We start from the raw sequence: 26,679 nt of genomic DNA, 5'->3' as shown, positions 1-26,679 counted from the left end.
TAATTTCTTTCAACATAATAAGCCTACAAATATTACTCAAGATATAAAATATGTAATTAAAAATAATGTAATCGTTTTTACTTACAAATATGAAAAATTAAAATTTTCTGATTAAAAATGATGGCAATGAGTGCAACTTCGTGCATATGGGAGAATCCCCTATATTGGTTTATCAGTTACCATTTGACAGATTGAAATAAAACTGCCACATAGTGCCATAAATATCAACTATATCTTATAATTAAGGTGGATTGGTATATAGATTGGAGTTAAAAATTGTTCCTTTTGATCATAGCCAGTTTATTTTCAACATTTATTTAAAAAATTTTTTTAAACCATGTAAAAGCAAAAACATGCAAAAAAAGTACCGTGTAAAACAAGGGATAGGTGTATTGTTTATGGTGTTAGAATAACAGATGACAAAATTATCTTTATCATTATATATCGGATGTTGACTTGGATGTCAACAAAATGATTAGAGTATGTAAGATTCCCCCCAGTTTGACCTTGATCGATGATATCAAAAAATTCAGCATCAACAAAAATATCCTCCTGACTTATGATTACCACCCCTCCCATCAGCTTGCCTCTGACGTTTACTTTGAAGATCCAGTTGATCATCCCAAGTTTAGGATTTACACTGACAGTTTCAAGATGGGTGACGAAGTGTGTGCAGCTTTTGTAGTTTACTCTGACTTAGGTCATGAGCTTTACAATGCTTTGCTTCCATCTAGGTTTGCACTGCTCAACAGCACAGGCAGAAATCTTAGCTATTTATATGAGCTTAATTCACATTAGGCATAGGAAGGACAAAAGACACTACTTACAATATCACATTTATTCTGACAGTAGAGTAGCTTTACACAGGATTGCAAGTCTGATAGTCGCTTAAATCTCATACACCACATTCTCAGACACTTAAACAACAACATTAGAATAGATTTCCAATGGTTCCCGGGTCATGCTGGAATTCTCGGCAACGAGACCGCTGACCGTCTTGCCAAACAAGCTGCAAAGTCTTCAGTCACTAGTACTTTCAGTTACATTTCTACCTCGTACATCAACAATTACGTGAAGAAGCAAATCTTCATTCTCTGGCAAGACAGCTGGGACCATGACACCACTGGTATGTTCACCTACAATTTCATCCCCAAGGTTGACACTACTGCAAATCATTGCCACTTTTACCCTAGTTACACTCTCACTCAGCTACTTACAGGACACAGTAACTTTAAGCAATATTTGTATAGATTTAATCTTGGGGACAATCTACAATGCTATTGTGGTATTCAGGAAGACCAAACACCACTTCACTTAGTTTTTCGCTGCAACAGGTACAATCACATTAGGGATAGTTTAATGAGAGCTGCTATTCTTGAAGGTGTAAGGAACCAAGTCCAAGCATTATTTTTATTTACTTTTATTTTTGCTTTTTATTATATTTTTGTTTGGGGCTTATGTTTTGTTAGGACGATGGTTTCCTCACCATTCACCTTAGAAACTTAAAAATAGAAGAGAAACCAACTCACCAACGAGAGAAAAGCGCCGTAGAAAAAACTCGCGCACATTTGCGCTCCCGAGTGGAAAAAAGTAGGTCCACACCAAGAAAAGGGGGGGAAACCCCACAAGCACAACTTAGGGACTCGCTAAACCTTAAAGAATAAAAACATCCCGAAAATTGTCAAAAAGAATAATGTAAAAGGTTAGTGAGTATTGTCGGAAAATAGGCTACCAGACAAATAGAAAAAGTTAATTGTTAGCAAATAATTTAAAATAAAAATAAACCTTTAAATATCCAGCAATAAAAATGTTTAATAAAAACGTTTTCAACCGTTTTAAACGGCCATCTTCAGTTGAAAAAGAACACTAAAAAAGAACGCATGAAATACGAATTAAATAGAAACCGAAGTGTGCATGCGCAACTTATCGGACTTAACTTATTTTATTAAACATTTTTATTGCTGGATATTTAAAGGTTTATTTTTATTTTAAATTATTCATTCCAGTATAAGTTCTTGTTATTTGTTAGCAAATAAGTATGTAAATGAGGGGAGTGATCGCATTCAGAGTTGTGATGTCACCTCACAGTATAAAGTCGAATCTCAAGTGAAGATGGACGAGGTGAGCTTCTGTTAGCAACGAGCTTGGTGAGCTTCGTAGCAGCAAACGAGAGAGAGGTGTCTGATAGGATAAAATAGTTCCAAGGCAATTTTGAAGTTATTCAATTTGTGGATCGAAGATTAGAGAAAGTCTTGAGAGTTGAGGAAAAGGGTTCCTAGTATATTGAGGTGACGATTAGGATCTTTAATTCATAAGAATTATTGTACATAAATTAAGTCTTTGATTTTTGCTGAATTCCAAAGGGGAATAGAATTAAGTTAGAAAATAGACTGATTGAGTTTTGTCGGGTTGATTCTTATTGATTTTCATTGAATAAATTGTTACTTGATTTTTACTAAATTTGATGTATAGTTATTATTAGAATTTCTTATTAAATATTTGATTTGTTATTGACAAACTTTGTCATTATTTAATTCGGTGCACGCTTAAAGTCCAGGCCTGGCACACTAACGCAAATCCGCGTAAAGTACCCATTAATGAATGGCTATTTCCGGCACACAGTCATGTCGATAATCGTTGGAAAAGTCAGAAAAATAATATAGTACTTTACAAACATTACAACTGGCCTTGAAATCCATACCAACTCATTCAAACATGTACAATGTTCCATCATCTACTCACATTTATATCCCGTAGTGGAGCTCTTGAGAGCACTCACTCTGGGGGTATGGATGGCAGTTAGTTTGCCCTTGTTTTGTTTCAACTGTCTGTATATAGCTGCCTTTCAACTTTATATTTTAATTCTTATTTTACATCTTCTTTTTCAGTCTAAATTCAGTTAGTTTCAGTTGGCCATAGTTGCAAGTTAGATTAGGGACTCTTAGCTTGTTTTCTGGTTAGGTTAAATTAGATTATGGTTTGTAAGCTTTAGTCATCTGATTAGGTTCATCCTAGGTTATGGTAGGTTAGTTTAGTTAGTGAGTAAGTTAATGTTTAAAAAATATTATTAATAAAAAATAAATAAAATAAAAATAAAAGAAATTTGGGGAATTGCTTGTTTGTTCCTCTTGTGTAGTTTGTCGTTGTGTTTGTTTGTTCAGGCTATCTGTCTAGCTGTTAAGTAGTATTAAGATTTGCACTTATGTTCAGTTTTATGAGTATTAAGTAGATATAAGTCTTCCTACTAACAGCCACTTGGCATAAAAACTGCATGCCAACATCAAACAGAGGGTACTGTAGCCATATGTACGCTGTTCAGAGGGATCCTACCTTTATCTACTGTCTATCTCCTCTCCCTCCTTCTTCCCCCCCTTACCCTCACCCTCTTTTCTGCCAGCTAAACACTTCATGCATGGCCAATGTCTTTCTTGTATGTATGTATGTATCATTATATATCAGTAAATAATCATCAGCATATCTCATAAAAATCTTTACACCTGGAATATTATTTATTTTCTCATCAATGGTTTTCATGACTAATTCTGCTAATTACTGTTATCGTGAAAGATTTTTTATATTTTCTTATGTTATGTAAAATGACTGTGCCATAAAAATTCTCTTTCCGTGATATCTAGATAATATTGTCCTTACTTACATTTCTTATATTTTTTTGTATAGCACTGAGGAGGGGTTTGGAATACAAGCAAACCTGAAATGCATTTGCAATGTAATCCAATTTTTAATAAAAAGTAAAGATGTTTCTAACTGTGATGCTGTGAGATAATCTACCGAACAAAAGTTTGGATTAAAGAGCCATTCATACACAAGATCCAATATACAGCAACCATAAAACAGAAAAATCGAGGAAAATAGTCTTTTGGACAAAGAAATAAAACAAGCTGACATCAAGAAAACAGACAAAGAAGATCTGCCAATACTATAAGCCTTTTCTTTACAGTCCAGACAAAAGACAGAAAAAGGAAAATGGAAGAAATCAGTAAAGGGAAATGTCTAATTCAAAGCTCTGTTCAAGTGTTACAAATGTAATAAGATACAAGCAAATCAAATTTCAAAAGATAAAATAGAAAATGCAAATCACAAACAGCCAGTATCATTTATATACATCAACAATTTATAAAATTATAACTTCTCACAAATTCTAATTTTTTTGAAAAAACTACCAGAAACAAAATGCCAATTTTACAGAGATGCTTTCAGATTCCAAAACAAAAGTAAATTATCTCACCAAAAACAGTTAATAATTTCTGTAATATGTCATCTATTGTGTGTTTATTTCACTATTTCTCCAACAGTTAATGCATCAGAGACATTAAAATAAAAATTTCTAGAGCTAAATGAAAATATAAAAACTGTCAATTGGCATTACTGGTAAATATGTTTAATTAATGAGTACAAGCACTTTTGACAGTATATAACAGTTTTCTTCAGATAATATGGCAGATGGAACATTATAAATCTAGAGATAAAACACATTTTCAAATTGCTCTAGATGCACAAGCATGGAACATAATTCAAAAATACAAAATTATACACTATTACAAAATAAACATAATATACAATGGCAATGGTTAACAAAAATAACAGAATTAATATACACAGAAATAATTAATAAGATAAAGAAAATTTAAACAAAACAAACACTTGAGCCCCCTAGCCACCAGTATCTCCTTGTCACACAACTGTGACCTACGATTTTAGCAAGTCAAACAGCACAACCCATATCAAGTGTGGGAGTTGCATGGGAACATTGATGTAATAAACAAAGACTCCCAAATGAACAAGATTTGCTTATCCCCACAGTGTTTTACTAGCAAAACTTGTGACCAAATAAGATCAAAGTTATATTCCATCATTTTTTTTGGCTAGCTCTGTTGAACATCTCCCATGTGTAATATCTTCATGATGCTCTGCTAGATGGACACGGAGCATTTTAGTAGTGGTATCTATATATAAAAAATTTGACTCAGTTAGTGGATTTTGTAAAGGTGTAGCATAAACGCCAAACTTTTCAAAAAATGTAACCCCATCTCTATCATTGCAAAGTATCCTATGCAATGTGGGCTGGGAAGCTAGTGATAGTATATACCCAAATTTTCTAAAGACTCAGAGTAAAGTTTCTTCCCAAACTTCATCTCGTTGAGTTGATTTGCCGTATTTGTCACAACTCGATATAGTTTGATCCAGGTTCATTGAAAGTACATCTCCCCACTCAAGATAGACAATATTTACAGTTTATATATATATGGAGTAAGTTGGCAGTACAAGTTGGAAAACACAGTAAATACAAGATACATAAAGCGTGACAAATACATACTAGATTGGCATTCGAGAACTATTAAGCTTTGGAGAGGCCTCACAGTCAGCCTGTGGAGTGGTTCAACTGCACAATTCGTCCAGTCTCAGCACTTACCTGTCCCTGAGATAGTTACCAGAGGAGTATGCTCTCTAAGTTCAGCAGGCTTCCCAAGTGCCTGAGACTTCCGTGTTACCAGTCTCTTTCCCTTTCTTTTCTCCTCTCCTGTTCGCTCTGCAATTTAAGGATTTTTTTGGAGGAAACTTCCGACCAATCACAAACCTCCATGCATGAACAGCTTTCACCCAGATCCACTTTTCAGATGAGAGTGATGCTTACATTTACATCTGCCAATATTCCAACCTACTTGTTTACAGCCAGGAGTTCACCAACAGGCAAGTGGTCTATCACCGGACCACATGTGGATCCAATTAGTGAGATCGACGCTTCTTTTGTTCCCTCTCTGTTTACAACTTTGTTAACAATACTTTACACTCAGCATATACATAAATATATACCTGAAGACAGTTATATACTGTTGAAAGTGTTCATACACATTAATTAAACATATTTACCAGTAACACTAATAGACAGTTTTTATATTTTTGTTTATTTTCAGTAGGTAGCATTAGTTGTTTTTATCTCATTAATTTCTAGAGGATGTATCATACCAAATGTATGATACAGCAAAGCCAAAAAATCAACAGTGACTGGAGAAGGGGTTAAAATTCTTCTTCAGTTTTAATTTTCTATTTATAAATATTTTTTATATATAATAAATATTTAAAAAACATAGCAAATGTATTTACATGAAAATTTACAATTTTTTACATTAATTCTCTTTTAATTTTTCTCATTTCTTAACTTGAAGATATTTTGGCATAATACAAAACTGTATCATAAATCCTGACTAGTGGGACCAATTTTAAGATGATAAAACCAGAAAACTGATTACAGTGATTCTTTTGCAAGTATATCTTCTGGACTGTATAAAAATACAACAAAACTTTGAAAGTTTTCATTTACAACTAAAATTACTTACGGATTAGTGGGGGAAAAAACAAACATGGAAGAATATGGCAACATTGGTCTGGGCCCTGTTATTTCATCATCATTTTCATCTACTTCTTGATTCTGCTCTTCTTTTAACAAAAATTATTATTGTTTGATTAATAATATATTTAATCAAATTTAAATATTGTTTTAAACTATTCTTTTAATTTAATAAGTAATTTCTGTTTTGAACAAGAATAATTGTAGGAAAAAAATTGATGTTTAACTANTTATGAAAGTTTTTTAAAAAAAAACTTACAATTTTATCCGTACACCTAAAATCAGTGAATACTGGTTCACTTTAGTGAAATGCTATGGATGTTAATTAATGTGACATAACAGCTGTAATTTAGTAACTAAAATTATTTTACAAACAAATATTTTTCTATTAACAATATATGAATACATACCGACAATAAGTATTTCTATTTGAATAACTGTACAGTGTATCCTTTTGTGGTTTAATTAAGAAACCATGTTTCATAGCACCCTCTATCAAATTATACCACTGAAGGTCTATTTGCATACCATTTCAAATTTTGACTAAATTTTTCCCAAGATATTTTCGTATTTCGATATGTTCTTTGAACTTCCATTTATAAGTACAGTAGAGCGTCGTTTATCCGAAGGTCAGTTATCCGAAGGAATTCCAGTCGACAAATTTAAATTTTCGCCAGTGCTGTGCCGCTGTAATCTTTGGCTATGTCTTTGGCTACTCAAATATTTTACGTTTTCGATANAGTGTCCTTCTCACCCCACGGGCAGGGCCGCACCCTGTTCACCTCGGTAAGCCACCAATCAGGACCCACGAAGTTCCCGCTCCTGATCGGGTGACCGGAAATGGTCATTAGCAGAAGAAGAAAGAAGGAAAAGAACAAAGAATCTTAAATCTAAACACTATAACCAGGTATATACAAAATGGCGGACAGCCACATAACAACAAAAATGGCAAAAGAAAAAAAAAACATAAAACTAACATAAAAATAAAAATAAAATAACAATAAATAAAAACATAGATAATTATGGAGTATGCACAGATAGTTTAGAAGTGCTAAAACAATGTGAAACCTCAGTCAGTCTTACAGAAGCTTGTACAGAAGCAAAGACTTCTCCCCAATGTTACATGAGACATTTGAAAAAAAGGAACAGCTAACTATAAATACATAAAACACTTCTGAGCACTAATTCCACACAAACAACACACATTTGAAAATCATTTAATGAATTTGATAAATTAATTTGAGACCTGCAATCTACAGGAGATAATTTGGAAGAAATGAATGTTGTGTACCATCTTTTGTTAACCATATCCAAATATAACAATATGGTGACCACAATTGAAACTTTTGCACTAGAAAACCTGACTCTGGATTCATTAATTAAAAACAAAAAAATAGACTTGTGTATGAACATCTCTTTAATCCAAAACTTTTGTTCGGTAGATTATCTCACAGCATCACTGTTAAAAATCTTAATTTTTTTTAAAAATTGGATTACATTGCAAATGCATTTTGGGTTTGCTTATATTCCAAACCCTCCTCAGTGCTATACAAAAAAATATAATATAAGTAAGGACAATATTATCTAGATATTGTGGAAAGTGAATTTTTATTATACAGTCACATTTTACACACGATAAAAAATCTTTTACAATAACATATATAACATTCAAGTTTTTTATATAAAGAGGTTTCTCTTCCTAATAACACATTTACAGCAGAGTGTCGATTATCCAAATCAACTGGGGTTGTTCGAAAAATCGATTTTTCGGATAACCGATTATGTACAAAAAAATACATTATTAATATAATATATTAGTATATCCCAATAATAGTATATTAATATATCCTAATAATCCTTTTTAGAACAGTTTGTGATCTGGCAATGATTACTAAAAGCTAGTACAGTCGATCCCCCTATAAGATCATTGATTTTTCCGTTTTATCTGAATNTGTATAATTTTTTATTGTTTTTATATTTTTCAATATATTTATTTTGTTTGTACAAAATAAAAAAAATAATTTTTAACAATACAATAGTCTTCGTTAGGCTTAACATCTTCGAAAATTCAACGCGAAGCGACACGCAACGGAGAAAAATTTCGACACAGGATAAATTAATATATTTTTTCGTACTTAATTTGGTTATCCGAAAAATAAGTTATCCAAACAACCCCAGTCCCCAATTGATTCGGATAAACGACGCTCTACTGTATCTTTTTCTGAGTGTAAAATTTTTATATTGTCTCTGTCAATCTGACAACCATTATCCTTTGTATGAGTAAACCATGGGAAACTGCTGTATTCCAATCTAATAGCTGCTTCATGTTCTTTTACTCTTGATTACAATGTTCAGCTTGTTTCACCTATATAATCTTTTCAAATTTGACAATTACATTGTATCTTATACACAACACCTGTTTTTTTAAGGTTATCTATATTATAATTATATTTTTTCTAGTAGTACAATAAATATGTGAAATTTTATTGGTCAAAGATGAGGCCAAAACAATGTTATCCTTTTTAAGGATTTTATTACAATTATCAAAAATATTTTCTAACATACAGGAAGGCTTTGTATTTTTTTTGTCTATTTATATTTTGTGTTATATCTATTTCTGCTGTATTGTGTATGCCAAGTATTTAATTTGTTTCTGGAGTAGTCATTAAGGATAAACTTTGCTTCTAGTTCTTTTAATTTAATTTCACGGTTAATATTATCAGATATTCTTGTGTATATGTTCTTTAGGTCCATAATATAAATATTCTTTTTCATGGTATCCGGAATGTAAGAGTGATAATAGCATTTCACTAAAGTGAACTAGTATCCACCCATTTTAGATGTACAGAGATAAAATTGTAAGTTTTTTTAAAAAACTTACATAAAAATTTTTTAGTCTTTTAAAGTTATGTTTTTATATAACTGTTTTATAGGAAGAGAAACCTGTTTATGTAAAAAACTTGAATGTTATGTATGTTCACGGATGTTAGTGTGAAAGATTTTTTATGTTTTCTTATGATATGTAAAATGACTGTGTCATAAAAATTCTCTTTCCACAATATCTAGATAATATTGTCCTTATATTTCTTATATTTTTTTGTATAGCACTGAGGATGGGTTTGGAATATAAACAAACCTGAAATGCATTTGCAATGTAATCCAATTTTTTTAAAAAATAAAGATGTTTCTAACCATGATACTGTGAGATAATCTACCAAACAAAAGTTTGGATTAAAGAGACATTCATACACAAGATCCAATAGACAGCAACCATAAAACAGAAAAAAAAGCATATTTCTTTTGTATTCATTGCTAAACCAAATGAAGATATTTTGAATTAGAATTTTCTGAAAATTCTGACAAGAAAAGGTAATCAAATGACTAATTGACTGTTAAGTATATCATGTTTAAAATAAGCATTTATATGAAATTAAATCCAATAACTTAAAAAAAATTTTTTTTAACTGCATAGGATCAAGAATTTTTGACTATTACATGTATGCTAGCACAAAGATATTCATGAGTGGATGATATATTGGTTACATTCCATACTATGAGTGCATCCCATAGCTGTTCTGGGTTCAAATCTTAATATTTTTAAAAACTTTTTGATTTTTGACAGAAAGAATGGTTGCATTTTTCCATCACTGAATTATTTATTTTCACTTGTTTTATTAATTTACTTGTTAAATAAACAAATTAGTAGATATGTATTTCTATGCTCACAACTGAATTTAACAATTGTACACAATGATTCTCCATTTTCAAAGAAACTTGAATTTGTCCAAAGACACAACAGTATTTAACAACTTGAAATGAAGTATCTGTGATTAATTCATGTTCAATATAAAAAAACTGCTAAGAGTGGACCTATATCTCATTTCCATTTACAAGTGAGTGTAAGTTTTAACATCACTGCAACATCTCCAATTCCCAGCTAAATACAATGTTTCCAATTCCCTTTAATTTGTGGTTAGTGTTTATTTATGTTATTGGGAACTTTGAAAAAATATAATAAATTATACAGTAAGTCAAATAAAAGGAAAATTAAAACAATGCATCAAGAGAAAAATGCACAAACTCATTGAATCTATAAGCTGAAACTATTGTATAATAAAATTACACGTTCAATTTTGTATCAGCTTAACCTGAGGCAGGCCCCTGAATGTGGCCAAAAATGTTTGTTTATTAAATAGTTACTGCTGGAAAGTATGAGAAAGGTGTGAATTTTTTTAAATACACAAGTAAATTACTAAAAATGCATAAATGAAGGATTTGATAATGGAAAAATGCAACCCACCTCTTCAAAAATAAAAATTAAAAAATTAAAATAAAATTTTTGAAAATTCTTTAAAAAAAAAAAAAATGGAGATTTAAACCCAAAACAGCCATAGAATATGCACTCGTAGTTTGTAATATACTGTAACCACTTTATCATCCATTCTTATAAAGATGTTTGTGCTAGTGTATAAAATTCAATAGTTTAAAATTGGTTCCTTCCTTTTTTCCTCATCAAAAATGCTTAGGATTGAGGATTTTTGATTATAACATATAGGATTAATTTCACATAAATATTTCATGCTTAAAATAAAAATTTTAAAAGTCAAATAGTCATTTGGTTGCTTTCCTTATGAGTTTATTGTGATTTATGATAAATTAACTCATAAATTTCTTTGAATAAGTTAATTTATTCACATTTTTAAAGTATAATTTTAGGTTACTTTTATATTTGATTGATATTATCTGGATTTTTATTCCATCAGATTTGATGCTGTAATATCATTCCTGTGTAAACTGGTGGATGATAAAAATTTATTTTTGTTATTACCTGTATATATGTTCAATTTATCATAACTTTAATATCTGCTACCATTGATGACAGCACTACACTATCTACATGCAAGCAGAAATGACATCATCAAATAATCAATCATTTCTCAATAATGTTGCTAACTAACCACAATAAAATAAAAATATATAAATTTTGTAACAAAGCTACAATGTTGGAATTTGTTTGCATTGTTCTTTTTGAAGGATCTGAAATTTATTTCCCAACGTTCATGAAAAGTTTAACAATATGCATAGTGGTATATGGATATGTACTGGTACCAGTACACTGAAAATTACTACTAGTAATAATTACACCAAAAATGCTATGCAAGGTATGAAAACTATAAGAATGGTTTTAATGTAAAATGTTTTAATTAATTAATAACCTTATGCAAAAAAAATAAAACTACAATAATAATAAACATGCAACTGAAATAATTATCACACACTAAAATATGCTATCTTTATACTCTTTATATAAATGATATTCATGAGGTGCATTGCCTGGTAAAGCTACTTTAGTTAAGATCACTGTTGGAAGTTGCTTTAAGAGATTTATGCTTTTGAAGGAAACAGCTCTATTACTGTTGTCTTGTTGTTTATAAATACTATTTTTATATAAATCTACATTTTTACTTAGAAATGACAAAAAGTTACAGCTGATGTTACAAAAACTCTAATATCAAAAGTAAATTTTCAAGGAGGTTTATTGTGTAGTGACAAGCTGAGTCAAGTTTTCATTAGTGAGAGCACGTTTTCTGGAAAGGGTTGGTTGGCGAGTCAAGACATCGAGGTTGGCGAGTCATCCTGGACAAGTTGAGACAGGTATACAAACCGAGACAGACCCAATAAAAAGCTCAGCTCAGCTCAGAATTGATCAGCCAATGGATCTAAAAATTAGATATAAAACAACGTGACCATTGAAACAGAGAGAAACAAGCCTGGACTAAGATTGTATTGTTAGAAGCATGTAAGAAATATTGCTGTGTATTATATTGTAAATAGTGATCAAATAAATAGACTTGGTCTGAGTTCAAGGAGTCATAAGGTGTTCTTTTTGACAGACCAGAAACCAGATGGCATGATTTGAACTTTACTTAAATGATTACATATTTCTCAACATAAAAAATTTTACAAATATTTTGCTATATTTGCTATATTTTTCTTGAATTTTGGCCTCAATGCTTCTGCAAACTTTGCTGCATTAACTCTATAATGGCTAATTTGGTATAACTAACTTAAAACAGCTATATACAGTCACATGATATTACTTTTATACTGTAAATTAATCTATATACACATATTTAATTAATTTTAAATATAAAACAGCCTAAAAATCAGTTAACTCAGATATACCTTAACAACAGTTGAAATTGGTTTGGAAGAGCTGCACATTATTATTTGTGATTCAGTTACTTCATTAAAACTAACAATCACTAATAACAAAATGAAGCTGTTCTAAACCAGTTTTAATCATTGTTAAAATAATCTTAAAATATACGTATCTTGATTAAATGTCAGTGGACTTTTGGGTGAATATATACAGGTGTCAATAATTAAAAAATACTACTTTAGATCACTCAAGAGACAAAACAGTTAGAAATTTTGTAAGCACATTTATCTCAATTTGGGAAAACTATGAACAGAATTTCAAAAATAATTACAATTTTTGCCATTAGCATCTAAAATTGCCACTATCACAGCAGCATAAAAAAACTGACATGTTTTCCACCACTCTCAGTCACATACTGCAATTGAGTTATCACATTAACAACAATCAAATGCAACATATTAATGACTCACAAAAACCTTTGAATATCNTGCATGCACAACTTATCGGACTTAACTTATTTTATTAAACATTTTTATTGCTGGATATTTAAAGGTTTATTTTTATTTTAAATTATTCATTCCAGTATAAGTTCTTGTTATTTGTTAGCAAATAAGTATGTAAATGAGGGGAGTGATCGCATTCAGAGTTGTGACGTCACCTCACAGTATAAAGTCGAATCTCAAGTGAAGATGGACGAGGTGAGCTTCTGTTAGCAACGAGCTTGGTGAGCTTCGTAGCAGCAAACGAGAGAGAGGTGTCTGATAGGATAAAATAGTTCCAAGGCAATTTTGAAGTTATTCAATTTGTGGATCGAAGATTAGAGAAAGTCTTGAGAGTTGAGGAAAAGGGTTCCTAGTATATTGAGGTGACGATTAGGATCTTTAATTCATAAGAATTATTGTACATAAATTAAGTCTTTGATTTTTGCTGAATTCCAAAGGGGAATAGAATTAAGTTAGAAAATAGATTGATTGAGTTTTGTCGGGTTGATTCTTATTGATTTTCATTGAATAAATTGTTACTTGATTTTTACTAAATTTGATGTATAGTTATTATTAGAATTTCTTATTAAATATTTGATTTGTTATTGACAAACTTTGTCATTATTTAATTCGGTGCACGCTTAAAGTCCAGGCCTGGCACACTAACGCAAATCCGCGTAAAGTACCCATTAATGAATGGCTATTTCCGGCACACAGTCATGTCGATAATCGTTGGAAAAGTCAGAAAAATAATATAGTACTTTACAAACATTACAACTGGCCTTGAAATCCATACCAACTCATTCAAACATGTACAATGTTCCATCATCTACTCACATTTATATCCCGTAGTGGAGCTCTTGAGAGCACTCACTCTGGGGGTATGGATGGCAGTTAGTTTGCCCTTGTTTTGTTTCAACTGTCTGTATATAGCTGCCTTTCAACTTTATATTTTAATTCTTATTTTACATCTTCTTTTTCAGTCTAAATTCAGTTAGTTTCAGTTGGCCATAGTTGCAAGTTAGATTAGGGACTCTTAGCTTGTTTTCTGGTTAGGTTAAATTAGATTATGGTTTGTAAGCTTTAGTCATCTGATTAGGTTCATCCTAGGTTATGGTAGGTTAGTTTAGTTAGTGAGTAAGTTAATGTTTAAAAAATATTATTAATAAAAAATAAATAAAATAAAAATAAAAGAAATTTGGGGAATTGCTTGTTTGTTCCTCTTGTGTAGTTTGTCGTTGTGTTTGTTTGTTCAGGCTATCTGTCTAGCTGTTAAGTAGTATTAAGATTTGCACTTATGTTCAGTTTTATGAGTATTAAGTAGATATAAGTCTTCCTACTAACAGCCACTTGGCATAAAAACTGCATGCCAACATCAAACAGAGGGTACTGTAGCCATATGTACGCTGTTCAGAGGGATCCTACCTTTATCTACTGTCTATCTCCTCTCCCTCCTTCTTCCCCCCCTTACCCTCACCCTCTTTTCTGCCAGCTAAACACTTCATGCATGGCCAATGTCTTTCTTGTATGTATGTATGTATGTATCATTATATATCAGTAAATAATCATCAGCATATCTCATAAAAATCTTTACACCTGGAATATTATTTATTTTCTCATCAATGGTTTTCATGACTAATTCTGCTAATTACTGTTATCGTGAAAGATTTTTTATATTTTCTTATGTTATGTAAAATGACTGTGCCATAAAAATTCTCTTTCCGTGATATCTAGATAATATTGTCCTTACTTACATTTCTTATATTTTTTTGTATAGCACTGAGGAGGGGTTTGGAATACAAGCAAACCTGAAATGCATTTGCAATGTAATCCAATTTTTAATAAAAAGTAAAGATGTTTCTAACTGTGATGCTGTGAGATAATCTACCGAACAAAAGTTTGGATTAAAGAGCCATTCATACACAAGATCCAATATACAGCAACCATAAAACAGAAAAATCGAGGAAAATAGTCTTTTGGACAAAGAAATAAAACAAGCTGACATCAAGAAAACAGACAAAGAAGATCTGCCAATACTATAAGCCTTTTCTTTACAGTCCAGACAAAAGACAGAAAAAGGAAAATGGAAGAAATCAGTAAAGGGAAATGTCTAATTCAAAGCTCTGTTCAAGTGTTACAAATGTAATAAGATACAAGCAAATCAAATTTCAAAAGATAAAATAGAAAATGCAAATCACAAACAGCCAGTATCATTTATATACATCAACAATTTATAAAATTATAACTTCTCACAAATTCTAATTTTTTTGAAAAAACTACCAGAAACAAAATGCCAATTTTACAGAGATGCTTTCAGATTCCAAAACAAAAGTAAATTATCTCACCAAAAACAGTTAATAATTTCTGTAATATGTCATCTATTGTGTGTTTATTTCACTATTTCTCCAACAGTTAATGCATCAGAGACATTAAAATAAAAATTTCTAGAGCTAAATGAAAATATAAAAACTGTCAATTGGCATTACTGGTAAATATGTTTAATTAATGAGTACAAGCACTTTTGACAGTATATAACAGTTTTCTTCAGATAATATGGCAGATGGAACATTATAAATCTAGAGATAAAACACATTTTCAAATTGCTCTAGATGCACAAGCATGGAACATAATTCAAAAATACAAAATTATACACTATTACAAAATAAACATAATATACAATGGCAATGGTTAACAAAAATAACAGAATTAATATACACAGAAATAATTAATAAGATAAAGAAAATTTAAACAAAACAAACACTTGAGCCCCCTAGCCACCAGTATCTCCTTGTCACACAACTGTGACCTACGATTTTAGCAAGTCAAACAGCACAACCCATATCAAGTGTGGGAGTTGCATGGGAACATTGATGTAATAAACAAAGACTCCCAAATGAACAAGATTTGCTTATCCCCACAGTGTTTTACTAGCAAAACTTGTGACCAAATAAGATCAAAGTTATATTCCATCATTTTTTTTGGCTAGCTCTGTTGAACATCTCCCATGTGTAATATCTTCATGATGCTCTGCTAGATGGACACGGAGCATTTTAGTAGTGGTATCTATATATAAAAAATTTGACTCAGTTAGTGGATTTTGTAAAGGTGTAGCATAAACGCCAAACTTTTCAAAAAATGTAACCCCATCTCTATCATTGCAAAGTATCCTATGCAATGTGGGCTGGGAAGCTAGTGATAGTATATACCCAAATTTTCTAAAGACTCAGAGTAAAGTTTCTTCCCAAACTTCATCTCGTTGAGTTGATTTGCCGTATTTGTCACAACTCGATATAGTTTGATCCAGGTTCATTGAAAGTACATCTCCCCACTCAAGATAGACAATATTTACAGTTTATATATATATGGAGTAAGTTGGCAGTACAAGTTGGAAAACACAGTAAATACAGGATACATAAAGCGTGACAAATACATACTAGATTGGCATTCGAGAACTATTAAGCTTTGGAGAGGCCTCACAGTCAGCCTGTGGAGTGGTTCAACTGCACAATTCGTCCAGTCTCAGCACTTACCTGTCCCTGAGATAGTTACCAGAGGAGTATGCTCTCTAAGTTCAGCAGGCTTCCCAAGTGCCTGAGACTTCCGTGTTACCAGTCTCTTTCCCTTTCTTTTCTCCTCTCCTGTTCGCTCTGCAATTTAAGGATTTTTTTGGAGGAAACTTCCGACCAATCACAAACCTCCATGCATGAACAGCTTTCACCCAGATCCACTTTTCAGATGAGAGTGATGCTTACATTTACATCTGCCAATATTCCAACCTACTTGTTTACAGCCAGGAGTTCACCAACAGGCAAGTGGTCTATCACCGGACCACATGTGGATCCAATTAGTGAGATCGACGCTTCTTTTGTTCCCTCTCTGTTTACAACTTTGTTAACAATACTTTACACTCAGCATATACATAAATATATACCTGAAGACAGTTATATACTGTTGAAAGTGTTCATACACATTAATTAAACATATTTACCAGTAACACTAATAGACAGTTTTTATATTTTTGTTTATTTTCAGTAGGTAGCATTAGTTGTTTTTATCTCATTAATTTCTAGAGGATGTATCATACCAAATGTATGATACAGCAAAGCCAAAAAATCAACAGTGACTGGAGAAGGGGTTAAAATTCTTCTTCAGTTTTAATTTTCTATTTATAAATATTTTTTATATATAATAAATATTTAAAAAACATAGCAAATGTATTTACATGAAAATTTACAATTTTTTACATTAATTCTCTTTTAATTTTTCTCATTTCTTAACTTGAAGATATTTTGGCATAATACAAAACTGTATCATAAATCCTGACTAGTGGGACCAATTTTAAGATGATAAAACCAGAAAACTGATTACAGTGATTCTTTTGCAAGTATATCTTCTGGACTGTATAAAAATACAACAAAACTTTGAAAGTTTTCATTTACAACTAAAATTACTTACGGATTAGTGGGGGAAAAAACAAACATGGAAGAATATGGCAACATTGGTCTGGGCCCTGTTATTTCATCATCATTTTCATCTACTTCTTGATTCTGCTCTTCTTTTAACAAAAATTATTATTGTTTGATTAATAATATATTTAATCAAATTTAAATATTGTTTTAAACTATTCTTTTAATTTAATAAGTAATTTCTGTTTTGAACAAGAATAATTGTAGGAAAAAAATTGATGTTTAACTAACAGGTAACAAAATAAAAAATTTAAAAAATTTTTATTTATTTTTAAATATAACAATCAAAATCTTAATACAAATAAAAATAAGCAAAACAGACATGTTATAATGATAAAATTTTAAAATTATTATTACCATCATCTAACAAATCTATGTTAATTCTCTCCTTTAAATCAGGTTTTTTATTTGCTACAATATCCAGTTGTGTTTCATGGGCACCTGTCCAATTTTTCATATTTTCCTTCTTGCTAAAAATAATTTTCGAATGTAATATAAATAAATAAAAAAAGAAAAGAAAAAAGTTCAAAACTAATTATGCAAATTTAATTTATTTTAGTAAAATACATAAATTACTTCAAATTCAATTTCCAGCATGACAAAATTTGAAAGCTGTAGTATGGAGATTTAAAACTTAATGTATGATAAAATATGATCCAGAAGACTTTTTCCACTCTAATATTTGATATGATACTATTAAATCATAAGGAATTTTATCAATCAACATTGATCAATGCAACTTTCCATAAGAGTTTTCTAATGGCCAATCAGAAATATAGTATTAAAGCTAAGGTTGTGTTCAGAACAAAATAAATTTGTTTTAAATAACTTAGTACATAAAATAAAAACAAAAGTTGTTTTTATTTTATGTACTAAGTAGGGTTTCTCATTTCCCAGTCATTTGCTTGTCCCAGAATTTCGGGGGAAAAAGTAAACTGTTTCCCGGAATTAATTATGGGCTATCCACCTTCTTAGCATTCAAATACTATTGCATCTCTGTGGCTGTACAACTTCTGAATGGTTATGTGTGAGAAATGTGACCGTTCTCACCAGCAAACCTGTTGGCTTCCAACTACACATTGTATTATGACAATTGTTACTTTTACCATGTTCTAGCACCCCTTAAAGTTGTGACCATCTTTCCTCTTACACCCTATATACAGGAAATGTCAATTTTCAGGGGTAGATTCTTCGCTCCCCAAACATCTAAAGTAATTCTGAATAGCTCGTTCAAAACATAATTGTTTTCTTAGATAGTGTGCAAAATTTCAAGATTTTCAATTGCCAATTAGACACAATATAATCTTTACTTAATAACATAGCATCTGAGAAGTGTGTGGAAGCAATGAAGTGTAAGATGAAAGTTGTAATATCATCAATTGAAGAGAAAAGGAAGTGCAACGCAATAGCAGTACACTTGTGGCAGATCTGGTGCCATGTTTAATCTGTAATCAGGGTATTTAATTGTTTTATTTTTACCATAAATTAAGTGTATTTGCTATTTAAGTTTATCAAAACGGGTATTGTTTAGAGTTTGGGAATAGATTAATCACTTTCCATTATTTCTAATCAGAAAAATTGTTTCAGAGTTCAAACAATCTCTGGAATGAATTAAATTTGAAGTAAGAGGCACCACTGTATATAGAATGTAAAATATCAGTAAAACTTGAATTTACTAATAGTAGAGTAACAAAATGCTAACATTATTACATTCAAAACTAACTATCAGGACTATTTATCAACCAAAACATGAAGGTATGGTGTACTGGCAGACAGCATAAAAAAGCATCAGTAGCTGGTATACAGTACTGGCAATTGCTCAGTAAAAACAATACTATATGTTCAGTCACCAAATCTGCATACTCATAGTATTTTTAGAAAATGAGCACTGTTAATAACTGATTTTAGAATTTCTTACTGGTTATTTTCTTTTTTCTCATCTATCTGATTTTGAGGAGATGGAGGACAGATATTAACTTGCGGTGGATCTGATCCTGTACTTTGCACTTGAAATTCGGCAAGTTCTTTTTCTAATTCTTCTTTGTTTCTCTGAAATTTAAAAAAAAAAAAATCAGTAACAATACCTATATTACCTATGATGATATATTTACAAATATTTCTAATTTTTTCATTCCAATCACAATTAATTTTTGCTGTTTATTTTTTTTTTTTAAATTATTTACATAGAGTCATGTATTTAAGTGTAATAATAAATTTTAAAAATAACGAACATGAAATATTAGTGTTAAAATTACTTATATTCTACATTATGATTTTTAAAGGCAATTTTTACTAGCACTTCAAAATATATTTCACTGTCACTAATTCTTATTGACAGTTTTTTAACAACCTTACTATCAAAATTTTGCTTTTCCTAATAGACAACATTAAAATGCAAATTGAATATATGAATATCTGGGAATATACAAAACAAATAATCTATATAATCTGAACATAATTAAAATCACCTAGCAATGTGAGAACTATAGATAAATAATATTCAAAGATATCTCTTGCAAAGATAATTTTTTTGTTGTATTTTTTAAATAAGTTTTAAAACAGATTTATTGATAGAATGGCCAAAGTGAAAAAAGGAATAAACCTGTCACCCAAGGAAAATGGATTTAAATCTGAGTAGGAACCATAGGAATTTTCAGGACTTTTATAGCTCTTGCCTTATCACTTGGCCACCCCTACTGTTAGCTTGGCTAAACACATAACAGACATGATAAAAAAGTCTCTTTGTTCAGACAAGATGGAAGAATTAAAAATAAATAAAGATATATTTCTTTAAATTTAAATTATTTAGATATATAAAAACTTTATATTTACATAAATGTTTTACATATCCAAACAAATTGAACTTAAGGCAGTTATTTTTATTTTATTTTATATAAGATGCAATCAAATAAAAAGATATCTTTCAAAATATCATGAATTATGTGGTACATGAGACATTGTTTCTTTTGTGGTAAACAGCCACAAGTATATGTAGTATCACTGCAACAGGACACTGGTACACACACGATGTCAGCAACTAGGTAGCATACACGTACTTATTAGTTTTCTTTCTCTCCCGAGTGGTATACATTGTGTAAGAAAATACAGGTGCCATTATTGAACATAACAATAGAAGAATGGCAAGGTGTGATATACTTCCTGTGTGTGGAGGATGCTTAACCAGTAGACATATAGGCCACATTTCTTTATGCAGTGAAAGTGTAGCGAAAATGACATCGTAAGCAGCTATCGCTACACATCGTTGCATCATAGTTTAGAAATGCTTTCCACTCCAGCAAAACATGGATGCCTTTAATCCCAGTTACAGCCAAAAGTAGTGCTTTAGTTAAAAAACTAATACAGCGGGTGATCGGTTAATGAACAGTTCAGATAGCGAACAAATCGGATAACGAACATTTTAGTTAAAAAACTAATACAGCGGGTGATCGGTTAATGAACAGTTCAGATAGCGAACAAATCGGATAACGAACACTTTACTGAACAAACATAAAAAGAAATGACAGAAAATAACAAATACCAATTGATTTTCCCTTGTCTTCAGGTAACAATTCAAAACCTTTCAGAGTGCGGGAGACGTCAACATTGACGCTCAACCCGATACTGATCAGATAGTATTCCTCCAAATTTTGAAACTCTCCCTTGTAATTCTAGCTTTTTGTTTACCTTTCTGACAAATAATTTTTTATAGTCTTTGTGAGATTGTCAGACAAGCACTTTTTAAGTTTTGCGTCGGGGTTTATTTACGAAAGGTGAAAGTTTAACTGTCCCATCAGATATTCGTTAACATTTTAATACCAAATTTTGAATTTCATCTGGGACTTGCATTTAAATAATTTTTTGTGGGCTAGTTGATTTCTGTTGTCTGAATTTTTGTAAGTGCTTTTCTAAACTTTTTATTTAAAAAAGAAACTGATAATATTATGGAGCCTAAAAAGAGGAGTGTCAAGAACTGTGCTCACCCTAGAAACCAAGTAAGAGATAATAGCCAAGGTAGAATGTGAGCACAAGATGTCTGATGTTGCTAGGTAGTATGGCTTGAACAGGTCTACATTAGGCACAATCTTAGCTATGAAAGCTATATCAAGCTGCTAATGGAGTAATGAAAATCACATCTGATAAATAAAGAGCATTTTAGAGCTCATAATGAAACCTGAAACTGATCTGACGACAGAAGAACTTCAAGAACTCTCAAATGAAGAATACCAAGAAACTCAGCGAAATGTGTTTTCTTTTGAAAAAGATGATGATGAAAGAGGACCAATGTCGACATCTGCTACTAAAGATCTTTTGAAGAAGTGGGAGAATGTCAGAACAACAATCATCCAAGTGACATCCAAACCAGAATAAGGTTAATGGGGTTGGGGATCTCTATAATTACAATGCTATTAATTACGTCCGAAAAATCCTGAAGAAAAGAGAAAAGCAATCAACATTGGACAGATTCTTTAACCCCCACAAACGGAAAAAACATGACTAATAAAAATGTAAGACTGCATATATATGTATTTTTACTATTACATATAAATAAACGTAGTAAAAAGTATATATTTTTTTATTTTTTGGAGTCTCCAGAACGAATTAATCAAATTCCCATAAAAACCTATGGTAAATCGATAATCAGTTAACGAAAAATTCGGATAATGAACAAAGTCTTGGAACAGATTATATTCATTAACCGATCACCCACTGTATATTTAAATAAAGAGATATAAAGAATTGAGCATTTATCTTTCCAAAAATATGAACAAAGTAAAGAGATAGAAGATATATAATTATATTTAAAATATAGTATTTTATTCTTTAGATAACTTTCAGAGTCATTTTATAAAATTTAATTCTTCTTAATCTTTCCATACCATTTTTATCAACAGTCACAGTCACTTCGACTTTTTTATTTTTACAGCATAATATCATACTATACACACAAGCATCCATTTTGCTTTACACATGTAGCAGATGTAAAAGCTGCTTTATCTTTGCTGCAGTGACCACTTGCAGCAAACGTATAGAAAAGCGCTGCATTTAGAAACTGTTTTCAGAGTGTTTGCTGTAAAGCGCTGCATAAAGAAATGCAGCCATACCATCAGATGATAATTGTTTACAATGACTAGTGTGCTTACTCTACTTCTTCGCCATCTTGGTGAACAAGTAGAGTAAGCAGTTTCGTGTTAGATACAATATGATGACAGACAACATATGTCTTAGTAAGATAATTAATTAGACTCTCAATGAAAAAATTGCCAAGATTGATTCCACTGTTTCAAGAAAACTGAAAGATTATTCTGGCATGCATCAGTCACACAGTTGGAGTGTCCTATGGTAGTGTGCAGCATATCATAAAGGAACAAGTAAGCTACAAGAAAATGTGAGCCTAATGGTTGCCAAAATGTTTATCAGTAAAATACAAACTGAAGCAAATGGAACTGTCACTGACACACCAGACCCTATATCATGAAGAGGGTGAGGGCTTTCTCTCAAGGATCATTGTTGCTAATGAGTCATATGTTGCCACTTCCAACCAGAATTGAAATGGACAACATGCAGTGGTAACACACAAGATCACTAAGACCAAAGATAACCAGGTCTACCCCCTGACAAGGTTATATTGACTGTTTCTTCACTCAACAGAGTCCTCTATTATTGGAATTCCTCCAGAAAGGGCAAACAAGCAATACACCCACACACTACGACACAATGCACTATCTGAGAACAGCAATCAAAAACAAGCAGTATGGTATGATCAGTAGAGGCATCATTCTGCTCCATAATAATCACACCCCCATTCTGCCTTGGTCATAGCAGAATTTTCCTTGCTGAGTTTGGTTGAGAAGTGCTTGATCATTTTGTCTACAATCTGCACTTGAGCTGTTGTGATTTTCACCTTTTTGATCTCTTTGATATGTGATCCCTTAAAAAACACTTCAAAGAATACCACTATTTATTAACACTATCCCCTTCTCACATTTCCAGCTATGAATATTTATCATCACATATAATTACAATGTATGATAAGCAACGCTTGTAACCTGAAGCAGACTCTGAAAGGGCCCAAAAACAATTGTGATGATAAATATTCATTGCTAGAAGTGTGAAAAGGTGTAGTGTAAGTAAGTAACTATTTTCAGCTTCCATAAAGTGAAAACACTTCTATGTTTCAGATGCAGAAGTGATGACTGCTTAACATGTGAAACTTTGGACATGGTCTGAGCAACTCACCAAAATTTGTTCAGGAATTTTTGAAATTAAATATATAGAACTAAAACCAAGAGAGACATAAAATTAACTTAATTTAACTTTACACAACATAGAAACAGGAACTGATATAAACAATGTAAGTCCTAAGATTAACCATCTCTGGTTGGAATTGGAATTAAAGCCAAATGATTGCCAGATTAAATCAGGCTACACTATCACTACTATTAATAGTCCAAGCGCAATATAATCCAGCAACATTGCTGGATTTATATTGGGCTGATAGCATATCATAGTCTGATATAATTATCAGGTGATTATATAGGAATTGGAATTCAACATCACATTTAAAGTCAAAGTTGATCTCTCCTGCAGCTGACTTGGTCTCAAATTACCCCTGGAAACAGGTATGAGACTAATCAAAAAGCGTGGACAGGAAAACCCATATCTCAAGAACACAAGATTCTTTTCCAGAAAAGTTCTTTGTTCCTTTTTTGACTGATTCCTTTTGACAAGTTCCTCAAGTTCATTCCCACTTCACAGACACTTGCAAAAACTATGCCATCTCCTCTTCAGAATGTACTTTTGAAGTACCAACTTCAACAGATCTCCTCTCTCTCTCTCAAATGATATTGAGACTTCTCCCTGTTCCAACTCACCAGATAACCAGTCTTCTCATCACTAAATTCATCAGTCAGAACTCAGATTGGCTCTGTGCCATTTGTCATGATGATAAACTAACTTAAATAAATACCAAAAAATTTTTTCATTTGAACTCTAATTCAGCATCAGATCCTCCTATCCTTCAATCCAGAACGCAGGTAAATTGTGGCAACTCGTTAAGAGAGAGATTTCACCCATCCTTCATGATGGGTGAAATCTCAAATGATCACAAACTTCACTGACCAGCCACTCTAACAAACTTTCGAAAGGACAAAACTGCCTTCTATTAAGACTAATTCACTTATAATTATGTGCATCTTGGAAGACCATGAGAAATTATAAGAATACACACTCTCTCTCTCTAATAAGCTGTTTTCTATCAATATGTAACCAATTCAAACACTGCTATTCTATAGGAATTATCACATCTTAGCCAATATAGCCAATATCTTAGCTTCTATAGGAATTATCAAAACTTAGCCAATCAATAACTTTTATTTTACCTTCGGTAAAATAAAGTTGTTGATTGGCTAAGTTGAAAAACAGAATAGAAGCAGAAAGATAAACTGTTTCCTGTAAAAATGAAGTTCTTACTTCAGTGCCCACACCACAAGTGACATTTCATCCCTTTCACCATCCTGAATGGTTGGACCTCTTTCTTTAAGAGAGTATCAGCCACATCTACACACATGATATTGGGGGCATGAACAACTTCATGGAGGTCCTCACAGACAAATTGGTTCAATTCCCAGAGCAAGGACTTACTTTATGGCTGCATTCATGCTTACTACTCAATGGGACAAGTGCTTTAATGAATATGGGGAAATATGTATAAACAGCTTCTACAGGCAACGGTATCTTTTCATTTGATCACACCTTATATTTTAAATAAAGTTATTTGTTCTGAAAATGAAGAAATTTATCTCAAAACATTCAGCATTGAAACTATTTTGATTTATTGGAGTAAACTAATATTTTCATTTAAATTTATAAAATAATTCAACATGATTTGAACTTAAAACAGCAATATTATATAAACATATTTAACGTTTATCACACATCATTTAACATATATCTACTGATATGTCATATGAATTTCATATAATAATCCAAAAATAAAAAACTGGCATTCAACATACATAAGATTACTAACATTGCATGCAAAATTAAAATTAAAAAGAAAATTTTCCATTTATTATACTTTAAATTCCATTTATAATTATAAAATTACACATTATATGTTACTACTAAAATAATTTTTTTAACTTACTTCTTTTTCTTCCTCTGCCTCTTCTTCTTCAGCTAATGTTAGTTCCTGAGCATTGGCCAAATTATCAACAGCAATGGCCAAGAACACATTTAAAAGAGTATCTTTTGAAAATTCAGGATTATTTAAAACAACATTTTTTCATATTGTTTCATTTAGTATTTAATAACAAAATCTCTTGGACATCAGCTTCAACTCCATAAATTTTAAATTACTATAAACAATACTAACAAATTTCAAAATATTTCAAATTTTAATCAATTAAACCAGAATTAACCATTTTTTGAGACCTTTTTTTTTGTCCCATCTTATATCCATCTCAGAAATTCCCAACTTTTGAATATACATTTAATTATGTGTTCCAAAGTCATAATGAGTTTTTTACAGATGTTCAACATAATTAAGCATTTGTATTTTTTTAAAATATTTACAACATTTTGCATTTCTTTTCACATTCTAAAACCATCCTTAAGGTTAGAAGCCCTGCATGCTATACTGCTATGCCTGCTGTACAATGTTATTGGAATTAAGTGAGATAAAGCATCCTGCAATCAGAATCAGATTCACATTTGCATTAAGTTATAATGGAATTGAGATGTATATACATTGTAGTTCATTTAAAACCTCTGAATAGTATTTTTTATAGTTTAGAGGTTATTTTATATTAACTGTGTTCTCAAGTATTTTGTGCAAACCAATGCACTAGTTAGACCTGATAATTGGGAGTTCAATGAAAATTGGTTTTAGAGTCAGTAACATGGTTTAGGCCCTGTACACACTAGGCGTTTTTCAACGCGCGTTTTAAAGAACCAAGAGTTCTATGTAGCCGTACACACTCAAACGCCAAGCGCGCGTTAAACGCGCGTTTATAGATTTTTGTTAAAACGCGCGTTTTGCGGGCACTTTACGGGCGCTTTGAGATATATGTGCTACCTTATAGCGACGATGGAGGAGCACACACAATCAATTACTTTCTCGTCCATTTCCAAACTGAGCCAGTGCTAAACGCCGAACTAACGCTCGTCGAACGCCGAGCTAACGCGCGTTAGCTCGGCGTT

At 31.4% G+C, this 26,679-nt stretch overlaps 1 long non-coding RNA gene across 1 annotated transcript; it reads right to left on the bottom strand.

Annotated features, from left to right (window-relative positions):
- Positions 1-17,283: 17,283 nt before the first annotated feature.
- Positions 17,284-25,767, bottom strand: LOC111625159. The gene is made up of 4 exons (XR_002756692.1): positions 25,625-25,767; positions 19,397-19,527; positions 17,836-17,948; positions 17,284-17,567 (listed from the first exon to the last, which is right to left on the bottom strand). It is a non-coding gene; the product is annotated as an uncharacterized LOC111625159 (long non-coding RNA).
- Between the last annotated feature and the right edge of the window lie 912 nt (positions 25,768-26,679).

The sequence above is a fragment of the Centruroides sculpturatus genome, unplaced genomic scaffold, assembly GCF_000671375.1.
Source record: "Centruroides sculpturatus isolate CEXI.00-Female unplaced genomic scaffold, Cexi_2.0 scaffold439, whole genome shotgun sequence".
NCBI classification, from domain to species: domain Eukaryota; kingdom Metazoa; phylum Arthropoda; class Arachnida; order Scorpiones; family Buthidae; genus Centruroides; species Centruroides sculpturatus.
Note: the sequence above shows the minus strand (reverse complement) of the source record. Positions and strands in the feature narration are given on the sequence as shown.